The sequence below is a fragment of the Haemorhous mexicanus genome, chromosome 16 (assembly GCF_027477595.1).
Source record: "Haemorhous mexicanus isolate bHaeMex1 chromosome 16, bHaeMex1.pri, whole genome shotgun sequence".
In the NCBI taxonomy this organism is placed as follows: Eukaryota; Metazoa; Chordata; class Aves; order Passeriformes; family Fringillidae; genus Haemorhous; species Haemorhous mexicanus.
The window spans coordinates 1464147-1480677 of record NC_082356.1 but is presented as its reverse complement, the minus strand read 5'-3'; the positions used below and the strand labels follow the sequence as shown (position 1 = coordinate 1480677).

At 50.9% G+C, this 16531-nt stretch overlaps 1 long non-coding RNA gene across 2 annotated transcripts; it reads right to left on the bottom strand.

Moving 5' to 3' along the window:
• Positions 1-307: 307 nt before the first annotated feature.
• On the bottom strand, positions 308-10582 carry LOC132334679 (uncharacterized). Of its 2 annotated transcripts, XR_009488432.1 has the most exons (5): positions 10488-10572; positions 3862-3928; positions 3141-3200; positions 973-1604; positions 308-892 (listed from the first exon to the last, which is right to left on the bottom strand). It is a non-coding gene; the product is annotated as an uncharacterized LOC132334679 (long non-coding RNA). The 2 variants fall into 2 exon arrangements; XR_009488431.1 differs by lacking the exon at positions 308-892 and having other exon boundaries at positions 1359-1604; positions 10488-10582.
• Between the last annotated feature and the right edge of the window lie 5949 nt (positions 10583-16531).

Below are 16531 nucleotides of genomic sequence, written 5' to 3'. Positions count from 1 at the left end.
GGGTCATTGTCATGCTGTCCATCCCTCCCAAAGAGTACCTCCAATACTGCCACTTCTCTCAGCTGTTGGATCCCTTCCTCGAGGGTCTTCCAGTACATTCTATGGTGGTGCTCCTGCATTCTCTCCCTGTGGACAAACCTCTCTCTGACACTCATTAAAAGCCACTCCCAGAGGGAAAGGGACCCTGACACTCTTACAAAAATCTCATTCATACCTGAGTCCTGGGTCAAGAGTCCCAAATTCCGTGCCTCACAACCATCCAGTTGCACACCTGTACCCAAAAGGACCCAGACCCGGAGTAACCAGGTTGTTTAAGCCTCATAACCCCGTTGTACAATGTCTTTGTGCAGATTACAGAGACTTTTGTGTGGAGAGTTTTGTGGAGACGTGGCTTGAAGAGAAGGGACATGATAAAATACAGCTGGTAAAGCAATGGGCCTCTGGTCGGGGGCCTTTGGCAGGGCCAGAGTGTCCTTGAGCAGGAAGTTATACGATAACGGGCTGCAGAAGCAGAGACTAGCTAATGAGGGGAGAAAACATAGGCATCCTGAGTATCTGATAGCAAAGGTTGAGCTGACCTCTTATAGCGAACCCATAGTGAGCTTTAGTTTTGCAATATGTATGAGCCTTATTATCATAGTTATAAGAGCACGCATGTTAAATCAATAAATTGAGACTTGTTGATCATCATCGGATGTGCTTCTCTCCCGTCGACTCCGTCACTTTTGTATGTCAGGGACTCAGTGATGATCTCAACCACTGGCTCCCCTGTGGGATGTGAGGGCCCTCCATTCTTATCCTTGTCTGGGTGTTCTGATTTCATCTTAGACCTCCTTGTTTCTGCAGGGGCGAATGCTGCTGGCTGTGACTGCCTCTGCAGTTCAGCTGGAACCTGGATGGTTGTAACATCTGTGGGTTCCACTGCTGCACCATCAGACTCTCCCTCTTTTTGGCAAGGGTAGGATTTCTCACCAGCTGGAGAAATGTACTCCTTCAGCATCTGGCCCATCTCCTTCACCAGAACCCCCATCCAACCTGGGTGGTTCATTTCTGAGGTGGGCTGTGGGGCAGGGTCAGACTCTGGGGTGTTGAAGATTTTCTGCAGATTGAGGAGTTTTTGCAGGACAATGGCCATATTCAGCCGATGCCCAATCCAGCCTGCTTGGGATAATGGACAACGGACACGTTCACAAACAATGAATAATGGACATATTCAGAAATGGGGTCGGTATATCCTTGCGAATGATACAAGAAGAAGAGTCATCAAGACTCAGCAAGTTTGTCAGCAAGTTTGAGAAAGTAAGAAAAAAGAGAAAGCAATGGGTGGGTCAGATGACCACAGCAAGACACGTGAAAAATTAGATGATCCAATCAGCATTTTATTTTAGACATGTGAACAGCTAGGATTAACCAATCATGTATTAGCTAGAGATGCGTGGACAGTAGAAACTTACTATAAATATAGCCCTCTTAGGGATAATAAATTTGGCTTCACCGGCTCATACTGTTGATGTCCGTGAACTTCGGCACCCTGAAACTGGGCTTCTGGAAGTCTTCATCTATGTCACGTTCCATGGGTGTTTTGCCCTCCACATTTGTCCCTGCTGTAGAAAAGGATTGGTGTCAGTGGGAAACTGACATTGCTTGTCTGAAGGGGAGCCCACCCATCCTGCCTGAGGATGATGAACTCCTCTGTTTTAAAGTCTCTTTTCGAGGGTCTCTTCTTGGGTCTTCTACAGGTTGGTTTTTGGTTTCCTCTCCTCCAGGCTGTTCTGGTCTGTGCTGAGAGAAGCCCACTGCTGGGACATCTCTGCACCCTGGGATCCTGGGTATCTGCATGGGGATGGGCAATGTAACAAAGGACTGGCTGGAGGCCTTTGGAAATGGGAATTTATCGACAGGTGGGATTGCTTGATCTGACTGCACCAAGCCCTCATGCACAACAGACCTCTGGATCTCCTTCCTGCTTGGCAGGGTTGAGTTTCCAGGTGGGCAAGGACTGGCACTCACCTGCACAGAAAGGCTTCTGCCTTTTGTCCCTGTAGCTAAGCCTAGGGTGAGATTCCCCCTTTAGTGTTCAAAGAAAGGAAAGGAAATCCCAGAAGGGATGTGCTATGTCTTTGAAACCATTACCAATTGTGAGGAACACCCCCTGCTAGAGTAGGACATGTCCCTGGTCAAAGAAGGTCACCCCTCTGACCAAACTGATCCCACCCCAAAGGCCAGGCCTTCTGCTGTGCTCTGGAAGGGGTTCTGCAGGCAATGTGCTCAAGGGAGAGACCTCCACTGGCCTCACTTCTCTCAGGGATAACACATCCCATCCCACCCCACCCCATCCCATCCCACCCTATCCCATCCCCTCCCATCCCATCCCATCCCATCCCATCCCATCCCATCCCATCCCATCCCCTCCCATCCCATCCCATCCCATCCCATCCCATCCCATCCCATCCCATCCCATCCCATCCCATCCCATCCCATCCCATCCCATCCCACCCAAACCCCATCCCATCCCATCCCATCCCATCCCACCCCACCCCACCCCATCCCATCCCATCCCATCCCATCCCATCCCATCCCATCCCATCCCATCCCATCCCATCCCATCCCACCCAAACCCCATCCCATCCCATCCCATCCCATCCCATCCCACCCCATCCCATCCCATCCCACCCCACCCCACCCCACCCCATCCCATCCAATCCCATCCCATCCCACCCCATCCCACTCCATCCCATCCCATCCCATCCCATCCCATCCCATCCCATCCCATCCCATCCCATCCCATCCCATCCCATCCCATCCCATCCCATCCCATCCCATCCCATCCCATCCCACCCAAACCCCATCCCATCCCATCCCATCCCATCCCATCCCACCCCATCCCATCCCATCCCACCCCACCCCACCCCACCCCATCCCATCCAATCCCATCCCATCCCACCCCATCCCACTCCATCCCATCCCATCCCATCCCATCCCATCCCATCCCATCCCATCCCATCCCATCCCATCCCATCCCATCCCATCCCATCCCATCCCATCCCATCCCATCCCATCCCATCCCATCCCATCCCATCCCATCCCAAGGGTTCCCAAGGATGGCCACAGACAAGAGCAATGGGACCCAGCACACTTACTGGATGTGCCGAATATCAGGTCTAGGACTTTCTCAACCACATACCAAATAATCGCAGATACTGAACATGAAGTACATATGAAAAAAAAATAAAAAAGAAAACCAGGACATTTAATAAGGACCTTTCCCCAGGGAACTCCAGGACTGCACTGAGCAGGTTCTGGGGCAGAACACATCCCCCAGCTGGCCCAGGAGCCATGAGCTCCTGTTGACCAGGAGCACCTCAGCAGTGCTGGGGGGTTCCTGATCCTCGGGGCCCACTGAGGCTCTCCTGGGCCAGGGAGCTGCCTCAGCTGCCACAGCACTCAGGCACCACACAGGTACCTCAGTCCCACCACAGCCCAGCCACCCACAAGAAGGTGAGACTCTTCGGCCTCACACTCCGGGAGTGGAGAGGGACCTCCCAGGCCCCTTCACTGTCCCTTGGCACATTCATTTCAGCCTGACCCTCAAAGCCCTGCTCAGCAACACCTCCTACTAGAGTAGGACATGTCCCTGGTCAGAGAAGGTCACCCCTCTGACCAAACTGACCCCACCCCAAAGGCCAGGCCTTCTGCTGTGCTCAGGAAGGGGTTCTGCAGGCAACGTGCTCAGGGGAGAGACCTCCACTGGCCTCACTTCTCTCCGGGATAACACATCCCATCCCATCCCATGCCACCACAAGGGTTCCCAAGGATGGCCACAGACAAGAGCAATGGAATCCATGAGCCCACTCTTTTTACCTATGTCACCACCTATGTGTTTTCCAGCTTTCCTCAACGAGCTCATTTCTTCTAGCCACAGCTTCACCTGAAAAGAAAAATTAAAAAACGGAAGCTTCACTACAATATTTCCCTAAGGATTTAAAAAGGGCGTTTAAGAGCTTTTTGGGGACACATATGTCCCTTATACTTCTCAAACCTCTGATCTACTCAGGGTTTTTTAATTTACTGGTTTTCCCTTCCATCACTGTCTAAACAAGTAATGCAACTCTTAGCAAAAAAATTAGCCATGCCCTTTTCTTGTTACCTGTTATGAACAAAAAAAGGGTTACCCATTTTTTTTCCAAAAGTTGTAGAATTACAAGTTTAACCAGTTCTGGCAGAGGAATGCTTTTGTTAGCTGCTTGTTGTAATCACCTGTTAAGTATCGGGTCCTTAGCCATCTATGGTTGAGAATTCACTCTATTGTATCAGCATCACCCTGCTTGTGGCCAGGTGGGAGGATGGCATCCCCCCACCCCCGATGGTGGAGGGGAGGGGACCAGGAGTTGATATGCAGATAAGTTTAGAGCCAAAATGCAATGGGGCAAGCCCTTATTCCAAACGCAATTAATAAACCCCTAAACCAGCGAGCCAATATGGAATTCAGAGATCAAAGTGGTCTCTAGACATCAGGGGTGAGGTGAGAAGCCAGCAGAGACTCTGAAAACCTTAATGGTCCCTCACCACAACTTCAGAAGATGATGATTGGAGCCAGGACCCGAGACTGCCAACTCAAAATTGGGATCCAGGGGTGTATAGACCCCGCCTGCTCTCGTGAGGCTGGACCCCCAGCTCTGCCCCCGTGAGGACAAGGCTGCATTTGCCTCCTCCTCTGAGTCACTCCAGGGAGCTGCGACGGCGAACCCGCAGATCCATCGGGCCTCCCAACCTTGAGCTGATCACTTTTAATAAAGGCATCAAAAAAGGAGAGATATCTTCTGCCCTGTTTATTTCAATACTTGTGTCCTTTTTACAGTATTCACTCTTGTCGTGTTATGGAATGGGAAGAAAATTTGGGGAAGAGATGCAAAGCTTTTTGTGTAACTGACAGTCTATGGTACCACTGCGAAGCTGAACACGCCTCTGCAAAACACAGATGATAAAGACTAAAAACCCCGTTTCAGGTCGGTGAGGATGTGGTGGGCCCCAGTCCCACTCCCCGGTCTCGGCTGGGACGGGCCAGACAGTCCTGCCGCAGGCCAGGCCTTTTTCCCCCTCCCCGGGCCTCCCGCCGGTTCCCCCCTTCAGCCCCGTTCTGGCCGGGCCTTTCCCCCCTCCCCGGGCCAGCCACCGGTTCCCCCCCTCGGCCCCGTTCTGGCCGGGCCTTTTCCCCCTCCCCGGGCCAGCCACCGGTTCCCCCCTTCGGCCCCGTTCTGGCCAGGCCGGGCCCCAGCAGCAGCTGGGCAGGAATGGGGGGAGGCTGCGGAGCTCGGGACGGAGCAGGGCTGGCCCTGGCTGTGATCTTATCATCAAATTCCCTTCCCCAGCACGGCTGAGACCTGAGAGCCCTGCAGCCCCTGCAGAGAGGCTACATGGCTGGAACTGAACACAGAGAAAACTAAAGACCAACCATGAGGTTGGCACAGCCCAGCAAGTTGAGCTCCAAGTGGGAGCTCGAGACAAGAGCTCATGAACTGCCAACAAAGGGCACCAAGAGTGGTGGCACAGCTGGGGAAGGGACACCGAGAGACCCAGCAGGAGCTGAGGGCCGGAAGGAAGAGCCAGACTTGAGCCTTGGGCATGCAGACTGTGAGGGGATAAAACTGAGGGTCTCCCTTGTTGGAGGACCAGCTCAGGCTGTTCCTGTGTTACTGCACTGGGAATAAATGGCTTTATGGAGTCAGACAGCTGAGACTGCTCTGGGAAACCTGGGCTGGAACCAGGGAGGACACGGGGGCTGGGTGTGGGAGGGGGGTGTGGGGAGTCCAGTAGGGCCCTTGGGGCACTGCAGCCACTGCTGTGGAGGGGCTCCAGTCCCAGCACTGAACACCTCCTCTGGTGGCTGGAGTGTGATGGCCAGAGAGCCTTGGGAAGGGTCAGACTGGGAAGTTTCCTAAATATCCTCTTCTGCACAGCCAGCTAGAGAAAGCAGGGCCCTGCTGACCCTTCAGACAAAGCCACCTGTCCCTTCTGAGCAATCCATCAGAGCAGCAGTGACGAGGTGAAGGCAGAGACAGGGACTGCTCAGGAGTGAGGAAAGGTCTGCTCAGGGCACAGCTCACTGCCTTGCTCTGCTCTCCCTCTCCTTCTTGCACTCCACTTCCCTGGGCTGTCTGCTCCCTGTGACTTTCTGTTTTCTTTGGCCATGTTCCAGAGAAGGAGGAGGACCTGGACTCAATTAAGGAAGCCCTTGCCAAAAGCTGCTGCATGCAAGAAAGCTTTCCTGGTGTTCAAGGGGAGGATAGACCTGGGTGAGGAAAAGAGCTCCACTGAGGATTAGAAACAGAGAAATGCCAGCAAGGACCCAAGAGAACTCACAGCCCCAGGGCCTGGGGCTGTCCCACGGGTCTAACTGAAGGCATCAGACAGGAAATGCCAGGGGTGCTTTCCCAGGATTGAGCCCTGCTCTATCTCCTCCTTTTTGCTCTTTTTTTCGGGCCTGAAAGGAGGGAAAGCGTATAAATGGCATAAAACACTCAGAGTTTGAGGGGTTTTCTCCTGAAAACAAAGCAATAGTGTGATGGATTCTCAAACAGTAACAATGAACAGATGATGTGCACGTGAAGCTGTCCTGGATGTGCCTCTGCCATTGGTAACTGATGAACACAGACATTAGCTCAGATCACCACTCATGGAAAGATGGTTGTGCTTCCAGGGATGGGTCACCCCACTTCTCACAGTCAGAGACAAATCATTCTCTCTCTCTCTCTCTCATATTTAGAAGAAGCGCTGACAACTGCTTTAGACAGGAAATTTATTTTATACAGGGCCAGATCTGCAATCCTGAGCCAAAGTTGAAGCTTTGAGGAGGGAAAAATGAAGGGGGAAAGACAGGAGAGAGGAGGAGAAGGAAAAAGAAAATGAATGGGGAGAGAGGAGAAAAAAAGAGTATGGCCAGAAAAAAAAAAAAAAAGGAAGAAACTTTCTCTTCTGCATTGCCAGTGATGGCTCTGTTGCCCAGAGACCAACAGAGTCTGGTCTGCCAACAGAGGCCCAATAAATTAGACTTTTTGAATTATGCATTGAGTCTAATACAACATTAGTACCAGTTTTTGAGTTAAATCCAGGAGGATTGTATGAGTGGTGGTGAAATCTCATTATGCTTTGTCTGGGGTGCTAAGATGAGCTATTGTTTAAATTTTTATATTTTATTTTATGAAGTTCTACGCAGTCCGTGAAATAATTATTCTTTATATATTCGGACTAAAAATTTTTCTGATCAGCCAAGATCAAAGAAACAAACAATTTTCCATAATATATTCATGGCATCCAGGCTGTGCCTAATCAATATGCTACTTACTTTTTACTTTTTCTCCAATATAATGTGTAGTAAAAGCCACAACAACAATTTTTGCTATCAGACAAAAAACCCATTAAATAAATAAGTAAGGCCTGAATTGACCATTTTTTTTTGCTTTGTATGAATGAATTAGGAGCTGGATTAGTGTCTCTAGACAGTGGGTGAGAAGGGACAATGGACTTTGAATGGGAAATCCATGAAATATTAACTTGGTGGTCTCCCACCCTCTGCAGCACAGATGAGGCAAAGACACTGAAAGCCCTGGAGGGCAGCAGGGCTCCTTCAAACCTCAGCAAAGCCCAATGAAGGCCCCAGGATGGTCCAAAGAGCTTTTCCCACTCAATCCCCTCTGGCAGAACTGGACACAGCACTTGAGGGGCCTCAGCAGTGCCCAGCCCAGGGACAGTCACTGCCCTGGAAGCCTTGTGAGGAGGGGGTGTCACTGCTGTGTATGGCCAACAGGGATTGCACTGGCCTTGCCCAGAGGGGCGGCTGCAGACTGTGCAGATTGCTCTGCTGCAGACGGTTCTGTTTGGGCAGGGTCACATTTTGTCGTTGGTTTTGCTGTTGCAGACACTGATATTAAGGAAATCCCACCAGCAGTGAAGGACAGGTGGAAGAGGATTGCCATAACAGTGACTCACCAGGACAGTGGTTCCTGAGTGCCACAGCCCCCTGTGGCTGGGCAGGTGTGATGTGAATGTGCTGGCCAGGGGGGTCAGCCCTTCCCCTGGCTGGGCTCCTGCTCACACAGCCCTGGGTGCTGCTGCCTTGCTTTGCTGCCTTGCTTTGCTGCTGGCTCGTGTGCTCCACCACCCTAGTGCTGCCTTTTCACCCTGGAGCTCGGTCAGTTCAGCTGAGAGCCTCAGGAGATGAGTGCTTTACTCCTGGCTCTTGGAGAGACCATCCCTGCCCCCTCTCAGACTTCCTGATAGGCATTTACAGGAAATTGGTGTCAAACCGAGAAAGGAAGTGCTAGGGGGTAGGGAGGAGCCCGAGGGAGTGGGAACCCTCCAGAGCTGCTGCCCCTGACACCATCTGGTTCAGTCTTGTATTGTGTTTTTATTTTGAAGGTTATTGTTTGATTTGTTTTTTGGAGTTTTTCTCCCCCTGATTTCAGAGGGACACACACCTGCCTTTGTAATTCAGTTGAGCCAGGTGTCGCTTTATCTTTTTGCTATTTAGCTACTTTTCTGCCAAGTTTCAAACCCCTTCCTCCCACAGCCAGTTGTGAACCCCTCCTGTCCCAAGCAGATTTCCTCCCTTGTATTCCCTGCCTTGTGTTCCACCCACAGTTCTTACACGGTATCCTCCCTTGAGACCTGCCCCCCTTTATAAGCTGCTGTTTGCCCCCAGCTCCTTGCCTGGGACCCCGAGACTCGGGGAGTGTAACATCAAATAAAGTGACCCAGTGCCACCCCAGGCCCGGGCTGCTGCTGTGTCTTTTTGTTCCATGCTGGGCCTCCCCTGGTAGCTGGGATTCTGCGGAGCCCCGAAAGAGGGGGACTGTCACCCCCCCACTGTCACCATCTAGCCGGGGACTGCGACAGTTCAGTACATCAAAGTCTTCTCCTCTGGAGCCCCAGCTCTGTGCTCTGCTGCTGGCCTCAGTCCCTGTTCTTCAGTGGACCCCACTATTTCCTGGCTGTGACAGGCCAGACTGTCACTGAGGAGCACAGCCCTGACCAGCCCTTCCTTATGGGGCAGGACCAGGTCCCCGTGAGCATCCCCCTCTCCACCCACCAGGTAGCTCTGCTGAGCCATCGCTCCCAGATCCCCACGCTGCTGGAGCCCTTTGCTTTGCCTGGCCATCAATGCCAGGGCAGTTGCCTTTCCCCATGGCAACCTGCTCACTGGCCTGGAGACTCCTCCAGGTTGCACCAGAGCTCTTCTGCCAACTCTCCCTGATGATCAGGGAGTTTCTGAACTGCCAGTTCAGTGTCCCCCCTTTCTGACCCCACTGCTCACTCACACAAGTCAGCCTTTGCCCTTCCTGTTGTGAATCTCCAGGTATCCCAGCTGCTCTTCACACCTCCCATCCTCATCCTCCCTGACACTCCTCTGGCAGAGTCTCTCCCACTGCATTCCACCAGCACTCAGGCACAGTCTTCCAAAACATCTAGGGATGGGTTTGGCTCCAAAAACAAAAAGATGTAGGCAGCTTCTGAGATCAAAACAAGCAATTTTGGCTTCTCAGGGGTTCAGAAACTCCCATTCAGGAGCATTTGGGCTAAGAAACTGCAAGTCTTGGAGCTTTGGGACTCAATGATTTTAGGAGCTTTGGGGTCCCAAACACTGATTTGAGAGATTTTGGGCTCTAAACAAACCCAAACTTTAGGCAGCATTGGGGTTGAGAAGAACTAATTTAGGGAGCATTTGGCTCAAAAGTACTGATTGGGGGAACTTTTGGCCTCAGAAAGGCTCCTCTAGCCAGCTTTTCAGCTCAAAATTCCAATTTAGGGAGCTCTTGGGCTCAGAAACACATGTTGAAGGAACTACAGTACCCAAAACTGGATCACAAGAAGCTTTGCGGCTCAGGAAAAGCAACTGGGGGAGCTCAGAAACACCCATTTAATGAGCTCTGGGGCTCAGAAAATTCAATGTCCAGAGACTTGGGGCTCAAAAGCAGCAATTTAGGGTACTTTGGGACTCATCAATACCATTTCAAGACACTTTGGACCTCAAAAAAAAGGCATTTAGGGAATTTCACAACTGAGAACACGGAAGTTTCAGGAGCACTGGGGCTCAGAAACACCTGCATGGGGAGTTTTTGGGACCTGAAACAGCATTTGGGTTCAGAAATACTGATTTTGGGAGCACTGGGACTCTTAAACAGCAGTTTAGGGACATGCAGGCCTATGAAACCCTAATTTGGGGAGTTCAAGGCTGAGAAAAAGTCATGTCGGGAGCTTTGGGAATCAGGGAGAGTGATCTGGGGATATTTTCAGATCAGCAAGAACAATTTAGAGAGCTTTTGGGCTCCAAAAAAACAATTTAAGCCCATTTTGGGCTCTGTAGTAATCATTTAGGGCGCTTTGGAGCGCCAAAGCAGCGATTTCAAGAGCTTTTGGGCTGAGAAACATCCATTTCGGGAGCAGAAGGAGCAAGCCCTGAGGAAACGCGGGAGCAAGGGGCTGGCACTTACCTGGGTCAGGGCTGGGAAGAAGCAGCTCCACGCTGGGCTGTGAGCACCGGGGGCTCCTCATCCCGGTTATATCCCACCCTGCCCGCCCCCGTTCCCACCCTGCCCGCCCCCGTTCCCACCCCCACAGGCTCCTCCCTCCTCCCTCAACATTTCCTTTTATGGTCATAAACCCATATCTTCTACATGCCTTAAAACTAACAGTTAAAGTGCTCCCATCAGGGCGTGGTTCCTTGGCTGGGGTGGGAAATGGGCGCAGCCAGCGGCCCCTCCCTGCTCCTGGGAGCCGCCCAGGGGCACCAGGAATGCCCCGGGAGGGCACTGGGAGCGCTGGGAGTGAACCCCACAGGCTGATGACAGACTGGGCACAGGGCTTGAGTTTGGGCCATCAGGGCTCTAGAACACTGATTTTGGGCACTTCATGGCTTAGAATCCCTATTTCAGCAGCTTCGAGGCCATAATGGTGATTTCAGGAGCTTTGGAGCTGAGAAAGAGCAATCTGAGGGCTCTGGGGCTCCAGAACACTGATTTTGTGTGGATTTTGTCTGGGGGAAAATAAAATTATGTAGCTCCGAGTCTCAAAGAAAGCAATTTTGGGATATTTTGAGCTCAGAAACAGCAATTTAGAGAGATTCCAGGCTCAGAAACACCCTTTTAAGGATATTTTGGTGTCTGAAACACCAATTTAGGGAGCTAAGAAACACTCATTTAGGGAGGATTTGGGCTCAGAAATATCAAATTAAAGAGTTTTTAGCTTCCCAATTCAAGAACCGGTTTAGGGAGGGGTTTGCTCATGAGGGCTGGAATGCAAGTATGGGGAGGCCTGGCAGACTGACTATACCCCAAACCCACCACGGCGAGTGCTGTGGTGATGAGAACAATGGCTGGGCGACTGCAGACAGACCCTGTGTCCCTTGTCACTGCCTGGGACACTGTCCTGGGCTTCGAAATGAGTGCTATGGGCACACTAACTTAATCAGACAATGGTACTCATTGCCAAAACAACCTAACAGACACCTGGCCAAGAAGCAGGCACTGAGTGGATTTGTGATATCCCCTGTGATGGCCCAGCCTCTGGAATGATGGAATGATGGAATGGGCTGGTGAAGATGGCAGTGAGCAACTGGTGGTGGGACAAGAACCTTCGGCTACAACCAATGCTATTCTTGCATCAAGAACAAAATGACATTAAGTGATGTATACAGAAATGTTTCTCACTTTTGTTTAGGCTTTAGAGAAGGAAAATAAAAAAAATTATTAAATGTTGTTGTTGTATTTGTAGCATGGGACACATCTGCTCTAAGCATTTAAATTATCAAGAGAAAGAAGGTTTAAATGCAGTTGCAAAGCCCAGTGAACAGAGGACTAAGAAGGCTGGCTGCAGGCACAGATAAAAAAGCAATAAAGGTAAAATAAAGTTCAGGAGGAAGGTAAAAGGCATCCTATTTACATAGCATAGTCCTTAAAAATATTTGAATACAATTACAGGAAATCCAGGAAACAGATGCATCTGATGTGGGTGAACTACTTGACATTGCATGGGCAATACATACAAATTAAAGGAAATCCACCTGGAAGTGACTAACTCGAAAATAATGCCAGCTGAAGAAAAAGGAATCAGCAAAGGACTGCTGCCCCAAGGGAGTAAGGGGTTGTGTCTCGTGGCAGGAAAGGAGTTCAGTTCCTCGACCTTCATTAGGAAGATTGGGAACAAAGCAATGCTCATACTCTAAAATGGAGGGACACTGGAAGCAGAAGTGTCCTCGCCTAAAACCCAGGACTTCTCCAAACTCCCTCATGGCAGTAGCTGGGTACTTGTGAAGGGGACCAGAGGTTTCATCCCCAGCAGAGCCTGTGGTAACAGCTACACTGGGAAAGGAAACGCTGGAAGTTTTGGCAGCAGGAGCTGGTTATTTTGTATTAAACACCCTGCAAGGGAAGTTAAGTGATGATTCCATCACAACTGTCAGTGCCACTGGGACTGGTGAAACACGCCCCTTTTCCAAGCCAACTGAGCAATGCAAATTACACAATGCCAAAGGTTTATGTCCAAAAAGGTGACAAAAGGGTCCTGTAACTTTATTCTAACAAAGGGAGAGGCCATGACACATTTACCCTGGGGTCTCTCCAATTTTTTGAGGACATAGCCTCCTTTTCAGTGCTGTTTTCCCATCCACATAACCCTCTGTCTTTCCCCATTGGCTGAGATACTTGAGAGGTACAGACTTCCCTGTGGGAAATGGATTTGTAGAGTTCTCAGGGTCTGACAGAAGACCTACACAGAATCACAGAATCACAAAAGGCTGGAAGAGACCTTCAAGATCATTGAATCCAATCCTGACACTCACTCCTGACCCTAACACCTCAACTAAACCATGGCACTGAGTGCCACATCCAGTCTTTTCTTAAACACATCCAGGGATGGTGACTCCACCACCTCCCTGGGCAGACCATTCCAGTGCTTCATCACTCTTTCTGTGAAAAATTTTTTCCTAGAATCCTACCTATATTTTCCTTGCCACAACTTGATACTGTGACCTCTCGTTCCGTCAGTTGCTACCTGGAGAAAGAGACCAACCCACATCCGACCACAACCACCTTTCAGGAAGTTGTAGAGAGTGATAAGGGCACCTCTGGCTCTCCTCTTCTCCAGGCTCAAACACCCCAGCTCCCTCAACCACTCCTCACAGGACTTGTGTTCCAGACCCCTCCCCAGCCTTGTTTCCCTTCTCTGGACATGCTCCAGCCCCTCCACGGCCTTCCTAAATTGGGCGCCCAGAACTGGACACAGCACTTGAGGTATGGCCTCACCAGTTCTGAGCACAGGGGAAGAATCACTGCTCTGCTCCTGCTGGCCACACCATTCCTGATCCAGGCCAGGTGCCATTGGCCTTCTTGCCCACCTGGGCACACTGCTGGCTCATGTCCAGCCTGCTGTCCATCAGTGCCCCCAGGTCCCTTACTGCCTGGCCACTGTCCAGCCACTCTGTCCCCAGCCTGTAGTGCTGCAGGGGTTGTTGTGGCCAAAATGCAGAACTCAGCACTTGGTCTTGTTAAACTTCATCTTACTGGACTCTGCCCATCCATCCAACTGCTCCAGGTCTCTCTGCAGAGCCCTCCTACCTTCCAGCAGAAGGACACACGCTCCCAGCTCAGTGTCATCTGCAGATTTACTAATGAAAGCCTCAACACCCTCATCCATGTTGTCAGTAAAATACTGAACAGAACTGGCCCCAGCACAGAGCCCTGATGGACAGCACTGCTGGCTGGCTGCCAGCTGGATGCAGCAGTGTTCACCACCAATATCTGGGCTGGCCATCCAGCCAGGTGTATATGTGCTGTGGATGCCCCTCCTTCTTTCACAGAATATTTTAAAACTCAATATTTTCATGGTCACTGTGCCCCAAACAGCCTCTGACCACCACATCGCCCTCCAGCCCTTCTCTCTTTGTGAGCAGCAGGAGACAGAGCTTTCCTTGGCAGTGGGAATTGCAGGAAACCTCCCCCAAGTGCAGCTTGGAAGGCTCAGCCTGGAGCTGAGGAGAAAGAAAAGTCCCTCCCAGGGCAGAATGTTGGTGCTGGAGGTGTCCCAGCGTGAGGCTGGGCCATGGCCGGGCTCTGTGTGCCAGGAGCCGGCAGCGCTGGGTGCAGGGAGCCCAGGGAGGGCCCAGAAACGCTGGGTGAGAAATGCTGGGGCACAGCGAGATGGGCGAGTGCAGCCGGCCAGGGCAGAGGAGCAGCACGCCCAGGGGGCACAGCCTGCAGGACAGATGGCCAAGGGCTGGGCAGGGCTGGCAGGGCCACAGGCACCCAGGCCTTTGTGCCCTGGGCTCGGGCAGCGCCTCCGGAGGCCCCACAGGAGGAACTTTCCTGGCAGGGGCTGCACTTTGGTTCTCCCTCGGCCTCCTGGGGAGGCTGGCAGGGGCTGCAGGTGGATGGCGTTTGTCCTTGCTGCCCCTCACATCCCCCTGCCCCACAGAGAGCCCGAGCCAGCCGTGAGGGACAGGCCCTGCTGGCCCAGGCTGGGCTCAGGGCTTGGCCTTTCTGCTTCCTGCAGCCAAGCCAGGCCTTGCTCAGCATTGCAGTTCCCTGCCCAGAGCCTTGGGCTCCCTGCACTCCTGGCCTCAAGGATCTGCTCTCAGCACTCCCTGGGCAGCCTTTTGTTGCAAATAAGAAGCTTGACTATGCCAATATTCAAGCAGCAATCAATTTATTAATTAATATGGAAAAGAATGAGCAACACAGTGCTGGGTACAGTAATGGAAGTTTTCCTTCCAACTGCACACCGATAGTTGGGGCTTACAGCTATTTATAGGGGTACTCATAAGCTTTCTCAGCAGTTTCTATTCCAATTTTTACTCATCAGCAGCTTTTATTTTCCAGTTTTTATATCACAATTCTATACACTATTGTGATTTAGTTTTTCTCAGGATGCATCCCAAAAAGGACTAACCCCCAGATGGTAGTAATAGTTTCCAAAATACTGGTCCTGGTTTCTGCAAGAATAAAGACGAATCCCATCTGGTGGAGTCTAGCTCTAGGTGTAAATGCTGGGTCCTAGGAACTGATCTAACCTTTCAGACACCCCCAGCAGATCTTCAAGTAACCCTCCCCTTTTTTTTTAGAAGCTCTCACATTCCCAGTGTTCAGGGGGGCTGACACATACCCAATGACTGGTCTCCCTTGATTTCCTACTAATGGTACTTCCCTTAATGGGTACAAGTGCCCCCCCCCTTCCCTTCTTTATTGCTATCCCCACTGCTTTCTGCTCGTGCCTTTTCCTGGCTCCTAGTTCTGTGTGCTGGTGGTGAATCTGGTACCGGGAGTGGAGCCATCGGAGCTTGTGGTGCAAGGGGTGCAGGATTAGGTGCAAAGGGTACAGGATTAGGTGCAAGGGGTGCAGGATTAGGTGCAAAGGGTGCAGGATTAGGTGCAAAGGGTGCAGGATTAGGTGCAAGGGGTGCAGGATTAGGTGCAAGGGGTGGATTGGGTACTGGATGAGGCACCTCTGGCAGAGCAGCTGGGTGTGGTAGAGAAGGGGGCTGAAGGTTATCTAAGGGGTCTCACTGATTCTTTTCCTTTTTGGTTTTTAAAGCATACAGGGGAGTAGGCCAGGACCCGTGCCATAAAGCTGCATTATCGCTTTCTTCTTGGTTAATAAAGTCCTTTTTATTTACACAGGCATTCAAGGCCTGACAGATCCACCCTTCAGATGACCCGTACATTTGGCCAATATAAATTATCAGGTCACATCATTTCCTTAGTCCATTCTACCATACAATACTGTATTATATTCTCTTTGCTTTTTCCTCTCCTGGTTTCACATTTATTCCACAATTTTAACATTACCCCAAGGGGGCTGTCCTGGGGTATCTTTGGTAAAATGCTCCCTCTTTTTCCACTACCTTCAGTACCTCTATTTTCTTGCTGGTGTATACCAGCTCTTGGGTTTTTGCTCTGGCATTTACCCATTTTATCCTAACAGGTGTTCCCTCACTCGCCTCAACCACACTTGTTCAGACCTTGGTCCCTTTTTGTCAAGGATTTTTCTGATAAAAAGTCCCTTCTACCATTACCGCTACCCGCCTCCAATTCCTAAGAAAAATAAATCCCACTTAACTATTATTTCTTCTCACCTTCAACCTTTTATATACAGGAAATCCTACTTCACTTGCTTTGTTCCTTCACCTGCCATTCCCCTCACAGGGAGACAAAACCGAGGTTAGAAGAACTCCACGATCACTTTGTGACTGGGTCATGTCTCACACACACCACTCACACTCTTACACACCTACACCCGTTCTTATCCCACCTAACCAAGCGATACTTACAGCCTCCTTTTCTTGCCTGGGTCTTCGTACACGAGTTATTACAGTTGAATTTACTGCAGTCTACTCCGGGAGCTCAACATTCTTTGCTCATAAATTACCTTAAGGATTTCCTCTTCCCTGAGAGATTCCCCAGTCACTCAGGGCCACCTGAGGCAGAAGCCTCCAAGGTGGGGCGCCTCCCTGAGATCAGGAGTCTCCCTCAATGGATTTGGAAAT